Source organism: Oryx dammah, unplaced genomic scaffold (genome assembly GCF_014754425.2).
Source record: "Oryx dammah isolate SB20612 unplaced genomic scaffold, SCBI_Odam_1.1 HiC_scaffold_18, whole genome shotgun sequence".
Classification (NCBI taxonomy): domain Eukaryota; kingdom Metazoa; phylum Chordata; class Mammalia; order Artiodactyla; family Bovidae; genus Oryx; species Oryx dammah.
In genome coordinates this window covers 19,139,297-19,147,014 of record NW_024070202.1, presented here as the reverse complement: position 1 = coordinate 19,147,014, position 7,718 = coordinate 19,139,297, and the positions used below count along the sequence as shown (strand labels likewise).

The 7,718-nt window shown below is 42.0% G+C and overlaps 1 non-coding gene across 1 annotated transcript; it reads left to right on the top strand.

Moving 5' to 3' along the window:
• The first annotated feature begins 6,626 nt into the window (after nucleotides 1-6,626).
• Nucleotides 6,627-6,698, top strand: TRNAS-GGA. The gene has a single exon. It is a non-coding gene; the product is annotated as a tRNA-Ser (tRNA).
• Nucleotides 6,699-7,718: the final 1,020 nt, after the last annotated feature.

Below are 7,718 nucleotides of genomic sequence, written 5' to 3'. Positions count from 1 at the left end.
ACATGAGAGGAAAGGTAATCACCTAACTCAGAGCTCGCAAAAGGTCTGTGAAGCCTTCCTTTATTGTATAATGTTACTTGTCTTTTATTATTTAGATTTTTTAAAATTTTTATTTTTACTTTATTTTGCTTTACAATACTGTATTGGTTTTGCCATACATTGACATGAATCAGCCATGGGTATACATGAGTTCCCAATCCTGTACCCGCCTCCCACCTCCCACTCCATATCATCTCTCTGGATCATCTTCGTGCACCAGCCCCAAGCATTAAAATGCTGGACCTTGGAATTGTCTATGGGGACACTTGAAACAATGTATTCTGACTTCAGCTTGTTAAAAATCTCTTGTATTTCCTTCACTATACTCACCAATACTATTCTTCTGTTGCTATTTGTGATGTAACATTGAAATATACGGTTTAGCCACTATATGTATGTTTCTAATTTAAAAGACTGCACATTTGGATCATTTAAAAGTTTAAAAAATTTTATTATGGTACCTACAAAACAGAAGTAGACTCACAAACATAGAAAACAAAGTTATGGTTGAAAGTGAAAGTGAAAGTGAGGTCGCTCAGTCGTGTCCCACTCTTTGCGACCCCATGAACTGTAGCCTATCAGGCTCCTCCCTCCATGGGATTTTCCAGGCAAGAGTGCTGGAGTGGATTGCCATTTCCTTCTCCAGAGGATCTTCCCGACCCAGGAATCGAACCCAGGTCTCTCGCATGGCAGGCAGATGCTTTACCACTGAGGATAAAGGGTGGGGAGGGATAAGTTGGGAATTTGGTATTAACAGATACACACCACTATATATAAAATAGATAAACAACAAGAACATACTATATATCACAGGGAATATATTCAATATCTTGTAATAACCTTTAATGGAAAAGAATCTGAAGAATTTACACAGACTGCCCAAAGCCAAGTTAGGCGATTTGCTCTTTTATGTGTTGAGCATTTTCTGCTGTTTTCTCTCCTCTTCATTTCTTCCTCAGTATTTCTGGGCACTAAATTGGGATTCTGACTGAGCATGTTACTGAGAACAGTGTTTAATTATTTGTTCTTATTGTGTCTTTCATATCCAAGTAGTTTGAGGTTACAGTGGTATACCTGTGAGCATTATAGTTTCAGGACCAAGACAAATCTTGAGAGCTATTAAATTCCAGCACAAAGAACCAGTACTAATAAAGATATCTTCTTGAAAAATTACTTTTTGTTTTCTAAATAGACTGCAGTTTTGTTTTTTTTTTTCAACTGTTGCTCTTATGATGATCCTTGCACATTTTTCTAAGACTTGGAATAAACCCTTTGCTCATTGCCAGGCAAAGTCAGTTGCGTCACTGGGAGTCCAAGGTAGAGTGTGTTTAATTGCTGCCTGTTACACCTGTTGTGATATCCTCTGGAAATGTAACTTCCTGGTTCCACAAACTAACATGTTGAAAAAACACAAAAATTACAATGTCTTCCCCCTCTGGCCAACTGCATACTTGTCATATCTATAACCATTACCATTATATTTATGGAGGGTATTCAGTTTTCATTCTTTGAAATGTGTCTCAAATGTATAGAGCTGTGAAACAAGGTCCCAGTGTATTCATTGGTAATTTTTTTTTCCATCTGTTGAAGCCATTTGAAGAAGCTGGTGGTCTCTTACTGACTCAAACTCAAAGCCCAGAAAATAATAGTTTAAAATATTCCCAAGGTGCTTTCTATAGTCATTTCTTTCCCTGATACTTATTTTTTTCCTTCTCTGGGTGATAGTTCTTGTCCTTTGTTTTTTACTTCAGCATAGAACTGTAGGTGTTTGGCTGTCTTGGTTTTGATCTAATGCCATATATTGCATTCTAATGCTAAAACATGTATAGACAATAAATTTTCTTGTAAACTGAGGGTTTCAAGGCTGGGACTCTGTCAGGCTTATATTTTCAAAACTCTTGAAATAATTTCTACTTAGCAATCTCTGCATTACTTGCAAAGCTTTTATGGGGCATGCCAGTCAAATGATGACTCGAACCGAAGAAAGAACAATTCAGAGGGTGATTTTTAAAATTAGTGTAAGCTTTGTAGATGATTCAGTGGCTCTAACAGGTTGCATTTCAAGCAGGATGAGAACAGCAAATATTTTGCTTCTACTTACATAGTGTATCAGTTCAGTTCAGTCGCTCAGTGGTGTCCAACACTTTGCGACCCCATGAATTGCAGCACGCCAGGCCTCCCTGTCCATCACCAACTCCCAGAGTTCACTCAGACTCATGTCCATCAAGTCAGTGATGCCATCCAGCCATCTCATCCTCTGTCATCCCCTTCTCCTCCTGACCCCAATCCCTCCCAGCATCAGAGTCTTTTCCAATGAGTCAACACTTCGCATAAGGTGGCCAAAGTACTGCAGTTTCAGCTTTAGCATCATTCCTTCCAAAGAAATCCCAGGGCTGATCTCCTTCAGAATGGACTGGTTGGATCTCCTTGCAGTCAAGGGACTCTTAAGAGTCTTCTCCAACACCACAGTTCAAAAGCATCAATTCTTCAGCGCTCAGCCTTCTTCACAGTCCAACTCTCACATCCATACATGAGCACAGGAAAAACCATAGCCTTGACTAGACGGACCTTAGTCGGCAAGGTAATGTCTCTGCTTTTGAATATACTATCTAGGTTGGTCATAACTTTTTTTCCAAGGAGTAAGCGTCTTTTAATTTCATGGCTGCAATCACCATCTGCAGTGATTTCAGAGCCCCCCAAAATAAAGTCTGACACTGTTTCCACTGTTTCCTCATCTATTTCCCATGAAATGATGGGACTGGATGCCATGATCTTCATTTTCTGGGTGTTGAGCTTTAAGCCAACTTTTCCACTCTCCTCTTTCACTTTCATCAAGAGGCTTCTTAGTTCCTCTTCACTTTCTGTCATAAGAATGGTGTCATCTGCATATCTGAGGTTATTTATATTTCTCCCTGCAATCTTGATTCCAGCTTGTGTTTCTTCCAGTCCAGTGTTTCTCATGATGTACTCTACATATAAGTTAAATAAACAGGGTGACAATGTACAGCCTTGATGTACTCCTTTTCCTATTTGGAACCAGTCTGTTGTTCCATGTCCAGTTCTAACTGATGCTTCCTGACCTGCATACAGATTTCTCAAGAGGAAGGTCAGGTGGTCTGGTATTCCCATCTCTTTCAGAATTTTCCACAGTTTATTGTGATCCACACAGTCAAAGGCTTTGACATAGTCAATAAAACAGAAATAGATGTTTTTCTGGAACTCTCTTGCTTTTTCCATGATCCAGCGGATGTTGGCAATTTGATCTGTGGTTTCTCTGCCTTTTCTACAACCAGCTTGAAACATCAGGGAGTTCACGGTTTACATATTGCTGAAGCCTGGCTTGGAGAATTTTGAGCATGACTTTACTAGCATGTGAGATGAGTGCAATTGTGCGGTAGTTTGAGCATTATTTGCATTGCCTTTCTTTGGGATTGGAATGAAGACTGACCTTTTCCCGTCCTGTGGCCACTGCTGAGTTTTCCAAATGTGCTGGCATATTGAGTGCAGCACTTTCACAGCATCATCTTTCAGGATTTGAAAGAGCTCAACTGGAATTCCATCACCCCCACTAGCTTTGTTCATAGTGATGCTTTCTAAGGCCCACTTGACTTCACATTCCAGGATGTCTGGCTCTAGGTGAGTGATCACACCATCATGATTATCCGGGTTGTGAAGATCTTTTTTGTACAGTTCTTCTGTGTATTCTTGCCACCTTTTCTTAATATCTTCTGCTTCTGTTAGGTCCATAACATTTCTGTCCTTTATTGAGCCCACCTTTGCATGAAATGTTCCCTTGGTACACAGTATATATTAAGGGAGATAAGTTCATAACACATATCCAGATTTTGTCTGTCTTGTATAACTCAAAGTTAGAGGTTCTCTATTTAATTGTCCAATTTTGAGCTGAATATGAGTCATGGATTAGTGATGACAGGATGACATTCAGGTGTGTGAGCACAGGTCTATGTGTATATACCCAAATCGGCATTGGGTAATTATGTCTCCTTGACTGACACAAAGATCAAGGTGACAGCAATATTTTCAAAGTTAGGCAAAGCTTTGTGTGTATCTGTGTTTTAGAATTGGTTGGGTTACCTTCTACATTGACATTGCCCTGTGGTCTGCAAAATCAGGAACACATGCCTCCGATTCTCTCAGTAGCAATAGGGGCAACATTAACTGACAAAGAATTTCTAGGTGATCCTTGTGTACTCTCTGCTCAATGAAGAAGCATAAGTACCAGAAGATCAATAAGAAGTGAGATGAGAAAAAGAGAATCGAAGTAAGTCAGTGCTGCTGCTGCTGCTGCTGCTGCTGCTGCTAAGTCGCTTCAGTCATGTCCGACTCTGTGCGACCCCATAGACGGCAGTCCACCAGGCTCCCCGTCCCTGGGATTCTCCAGGCAAGAACACTAGAGTGGGTGCCATTTCCTTCTCCAATGCAGGAAAGTGAAAAGTGAAAGTGAAGTCGCTCAGTTGTGTCCGACTCTTAGCGACCCCACGGGACTGCAGCCTACCAGGCTCCTCCGTCCATGGGATTTTCCAGGCAAGAGTACTGGAGTGGGGTGCCATTGCCTTCTCCAAGGAAGTCAGTAGAACACCTCAAACATCATGGAAAAAAAATCAGGGCTGGATTTAGTGAAACAGGAAGTGAACAGCAATCAAGTTCCTTCTTGCCTGCCATTAGCCTCTACTTTCTACATCCTTAGACATCTCCCAATTATGGCCTGTGTCCTGCCCTAGTTTCTGCTCAAGTCCTGCCTGAGGCAGGTATTTTTCTCATCTTAGGAAGCCTAGAAGTTAAAACTGGCGTATTAGTAAGGCCTGTTGAAGGTTACCTAGCTGCTCAGTTAAAGTACAGACTCAGATGCAGGCCATCTTCGGCTCCATGCTGTGTTCTGTACTCATGCTTCTCACTGAAGAAGCAAGTTGTTAGATGCAGTCTCTAAATATTACTTCATGAGACAGAGAGAGATAGAGAAAGTGCTGTATTGTTGGTACACTCAGCTGGGGTGATCCAGGTTAATGGTGAAACCACAAGAATCACTGAAGCCTGACATTAAACTTGAGACACCCAACTGTGAATTAGACCTTGGATATGGTCCAGTGTTATTCCCTGAATGTCTAAACTGTCTAATGGTTTTTCTCCTGGCTTCCCTTCTGATAAAGAGTTTATTACATAAGTTTCCAGTTATTCAATATAAGTTGCTCTCTGCTTCGTCCTGATCCATAATTACTATCCTGGAATCATGTCAATGTTCAGTTCAGTTCAGTCACTCAGTCGTGTCTGACTCTTTGTGACCGCGTGAATTGCAGCTCGCCAGGCCTCCCTGTCCATCACCAACTCCCAGAGTTTACCCAAACTCATGTCCATTGAGCTGGTGATGCTATCTAATCATCTCATCCTCTGTTGTCCCCTTCTCCCCCTGCCTTCAATATTTCCCAACATCAGGGTCTTTTCCAATGAGTCAGCTCTTCTCATCAGGTGGCCAAAATATTGGAGTTTCAGATTCAACATCAGTCCTTCCAATGAACACCCAGGACTGATCTCCTTTAGGATGTAGTGGTTGGATCTCCTTGCAGTCCAAGGGACTCTCAAGAGTCTTCTCCAACACCACAGTTCAAAAGCATAATCAATTCTTCTGTGCTCAGCTTTTTTTATAGTCCAACCCTCACATCCATACATGACTATGGTCTTTGTTGACAAAGTAATGTCAAGGTTAACAATAGCCAATGTTTATTAAACATCTTAGAGTGATAGGGAGGGTTCTGGTTAATTTATATGCATTATTTCATTTAATTGTCTTGATAGTCTTGGGAATTAAAGATCTCATAGTAGGAAAAGATGGAATATAGAATTAAATTTAGGACTCTCTGTGAACTTTTTATTTAATAGTCAAGCTTTCTAACCAATTGTGCTAAAGTGAGTCTTATTAGATCACAGTACATAATCTCTAGTTTTCCAGGATCTGAAGCCTATTTTAATTTTAATCAGCTTCTCTTACTTCCCTTGTGGCTCAGACTGTAAAGAATCTGCCTGCAATGCAAGAGACTTGGGTTTAATCCCTGGATTGGGAAGAGCCCCTGGAGAAGGGAATGGCTACCCACTCCAGTATTCTTGCCTGGAAAATTCCATGGACAGAGAAGCCTTTGAATAAGGAAGATGGGCATGAAATAAAATTTGTTTCTGAAGCATATGTATATTGGGCTTCCCTGGTGTCTCAGAACAATAAAGAATCTGCCTGCGATTCAGGAGACCTGGGTTTGATCCCTGGTTTGGGAACACCCTCTGGAGTCGGGGGTGGCGGGGGCACTCTTTCTGCCCTTTTCTCATGTCTGTGTCAGAAGTTTTCTCTATCTCTTTTATTCTTTAATAAAACTTTATTACACAAAAGCTCTGCATGATCAAGCCTTGTCACTGGCCTTGGATTGAATTTTTCTCCTCTGGAGGCCAGGAATTCCAGTGTCTTTTGTGGTTCAGCAGCAACCTTTTATCTTGGAGGCTCATCCCAGATTCTTTAGGACAAGATAAGGATGATTGGAGCTCTAGTTCTTTGCTCTCCTAGAGAACATGTTTTCTGCTATAATTCCCTGGTGGCTCAGAGGTTAAAGTGTCTGCCTGGAATGCAGGAGATCCAGGTTCGATCCCTGGGTCGGGAAGATCCCCTGGAGAAGGCAATGGCAACCCACTCCAGTACTCTTGCCTGAAGAATCCCATGGAGGGAGGAGCCTGGTAGGCTACAGTCCATGGGGTTGCAATGAGTCAGACACGACTGAGTGACTTTATTTTTTACTTTTACTAACTCTACAGTGTGCTTGTGTGAATGAATGACATGCCCTGCATGAAACAAGTTAAGGAGCCCTACTCTGTGGTTCTGTGGTGACCTCATACAGCTTATGGCAGAAACCCTGTCAGGGGTTTAGACTGACCTGCCAAGGGACTTCCCTGGTGGTTCAGATGGTAAAGCATCTGCCTACAATGCGGAGACCCAGGTTCAATCCCTGGGTCAGGAAGATATCCTAGAGAAGGAAATGGCAACCCATGCTGGTATTCTTGCCTGGAAAGTCCCATGGATGGAGGAGCCTGGTAGGCTACAGTCCATGGAGTTGCAAAGAGTTGGACACGACTGAGCAACTTCACTTTCTTTTACTTTCTGGAGAAGGGAATGGCAACCCACTCCGGTATTCTTGCCTAGAGAATCACATGGACAGAGGAACCTGGTGGTCAATAGACAGACTTGGGCCAGCTATTTGCCTGGAATTTTGTGTATTAACCATTGTCTACTCATGTTTAGGGCTCCCAGCACTTATCTTTGATCTCAAATCTGTCTTAATTGGTGGGCTTCCTAGTTGGCACTACTATAAAGAATCTGCCTGCCACTGCAGCAGTCACAAGAGACGCAGGTTGTATCCCTGGGTCTGGAAGATGTTATGGAATAGCAAATAGCACCCACTTTAGTATCCTTTGCCTGGAAAATTCCATGGGTACAGGCATCCGGTGGGCTACAATCTATGTGGCTGCAAAGAGTTGGACACTCTTGAGTGAGCACACAAACAATTGGTGCTGCTTCATGATTTGCCTTCCCTAATAACCATTATTGACCTTAATTGACTTCCCTTGCAAGTCACATTTCTATATCTTGCTCAAAAGCAGGTGAGAAGCTATACATATGTCATTTG